A 2,607-nucleotide genomic window follows, 5' to 3' on the forward strand; every position below is an offset into this window, starting at 1 on the left:
TCTTGGTCATCGAAGTAGCAGCCCATGGTCTCCCGCTCCAGCGCCGAGGCAGAGTATCGCGTCGTGGCTAATGCCGTGGCTGAGTGCTCTTGCTCCGTTAGCTGCTCCAGGAGTTGTTTTGTGAGGTTCATAAAGCTACTCTTATCTACTGCGATAACGTCGGCGCGGTCTACCTTTCCGCCAACCCGGTGCACCATCGCCGTACGAAGCATATAGAGCTCGATATTCACTTCGTGCGCGAGCAGGTTGCCCTTGGCCGTGTTCGGGTTCTTCATGTGCCAACGTCGCAACAGTTTGCTGATGTGATGACTAAGGGATTGCCTACTTCCGTCTTCGAGGAGTTTCGGTCCAGTCTCTGTGTCTCTGGCGACGCTTCGACTGCGGGGGGTGTTAAGTTGTATTTTGTGTTGCATGTATTACGTGTTGTGGCCCATCTCCTAGTTGTGTATAGTTGAGGTTGAGGCCTACCCTATATTTATATATACGTGCACCAGCACCCCATCAATACTAGGATTATTGTATTGAAAAACATCTCTCTACAGTTGTGTTGATATGTTAATTTACTTATATAAACTATGTGATAAGATTTCTCATGGTGTGTGCATTCTGAAGTTACCTCATCAATATCGGATACTCATATTTGTGCACTTAGGTGTTGTAGTCACTGAGTCAGCAATTACCAACGTGCTCTAAACTGTTAACAAATTTATTCTATGGAGAAAAGTGACAAGTCTAAAACAGAGAATGATCTTTTTGGCTACAAGAGAGTTCTTGTGGATGAAACTCATCTGGCTACTATTGGTCGCCTTCCAGTTATGGTTAATTCAAATTTATCTTGGTTGCATGAACTCAGGGAAAGTGACTGCCTTTTTTATTCTGGTGGACACTTTTTGATCAGGGGAATGGAGAAGGTATTATTCTACTGCTCTCTCTTAATTTAATTGATGTATCATGTAGTCTGCAGGATGAAGACGAAAAAAGTTCTGGCGTGAAGTGTTTTTGCACCACGCTCCTATGGAAAAAAGTTCATCGTGTATACAAAAAAAAAATTCATCATGTATCCAGAAAAGTGTTCATCATGTACTTGAAAAGGTGTTCAACAGATATTTGATAAAGTGTTCAACACATATTTGATAAATATTCATCTTCTATTTGACAAATTGTTCAACACATATTTGATGTTCATCGTGTGCTTCAAAAATGTTTACCGCGTATTTCAAAACATGTGCATAAGAACCAAACAAACTACACGCCTTGATATAGTAGTAATACGTATGTACCTGAAGCCCGCAACATGGCAAGCCCCCCAATCCCGCACCTACCCGTCGTTGGAGCGCGACACTTTGCCTCCAGCCGCCTTAACACGCGCCCTCTCGTCTGCCCGCTCCAATCATATCCACGCCTCATCAAGCTCAAAATTTGTCCATAGGAGAAAAAGACAATGTGCATGACGCGATTAATCTCACCTTGTGGTCCTCGGAAAACGGGATGGCATCACCGGCGCGGCAGAGCACGGCAAGGGAGTCGCCGCAGTTGGCCACCAGGACGCTGCCGCGGGCCAGAAGCGCCACCACGGCAGTGCGTCCGCCTCTTCCCCAGCCCCATCCCTAGTGCATACGCCAGCTCGAAGCTCCGGTTCAGCACCGCCTCCCACGCACGATACTCCGCCTCTTCGTCATTTCCTGGGCCGGCCAGCTCCTCCAACAAGATGGCGTGCATCTGTTCCCTGCACAGCGCCGACACCTGCACTGCCACGTACCAAGCAAATAAAATGTGTAAGGTAGGTGTACATGTGTCGAGCACTCGACCTGGATATGGCGTGAAAGGTGTTGTAATCTGGCCAAGTGAAGCAATGACTAGGTGAGGAGAGGGGAGGTTACCTTGAGGCCGCCGTGGCCGTCGAAGACGGCAAAGAAATGCATGGGCGAGCCGTCGGCCCAGGCGCAGAAGAACGGGCGCAGCCCCTTCTCTGATGCCGACCCAAACACCGTGGGTCACATGGGCCACACAGCCGCTACCGTCACTTCAGCGGGATGTGCATGAGAGCTGCCACCATGCATGCGGGAGCTCTCCTGTAACGTAACCGTCTGACTCCTCCAAGGATGCGTAGTACCCGGACAAGAGAGGTGAGAACTGGACCTCACCTTCCTCCAAGGCCATGGCGGGGTTGGCTCCCGACTCGCCGGCGGCCCTGGCCATAACTACAGAGGAAGACTGGAGCGCTCAGCTGTACTTTCTCCTAATTTTTGTAGAGGAAGACCCAAGCAGCAGAGGAGGAAGACGGGAGCGCTCCTGAAGCAGTTTTGCATATATAAAGAAACGCACGGATCAAGCACACGTATCTTGAAATATTCACCGTGTACTTAAAAACGGTCCATCACATATTTCTAAAAAAATGTTCATCACATATTTGCAAAAAAACATGTTCATTGCCTATTTCTGAAAGAGAATGTGGATCACATATTTGGTAAAAAGTGTTCTACACATACTTTTGTTTCTTTGTATATTGTACTCCCTCTGTCCCATAATATAAGATGTTTTTTGACACTACACTAGAGTCAAAAAGCGTCTTACATTATGGGACGGAGGGAGTATCAGATAGATATG

The 2,607-nt window shown here is 47.7% G+C and overlaps 1 pseudogene; it reads right to left on the minus strand.

Moving 5' to 3' along the window:
• Nucleotides 1-1,412: 1,412 nt before the first annotated feature.
• On the minus strand, nucleotides 1,413-2,199 carry LOC147957304 (putative protein phosphatase 2C 37; annotated as a pseudogene).
• Between the last annotated feature and the right edge of the window lie 408 nt (nucleotides 2,200-2,607).

Source organism: Triticum urartu, chromosome 7A (assembly GCF_056163025.1).
Source record: "Triticum urartu cultivar PI428250 chromosome 7A, HENAU_Tu73, whole genome shotgun sequence".
Lineage (NCBI taxonomy): Eukaryota > Viridiplantae > Streptophyta > Magnoliopsida > Poales > Poaceae > Triticum > Triticum urartu.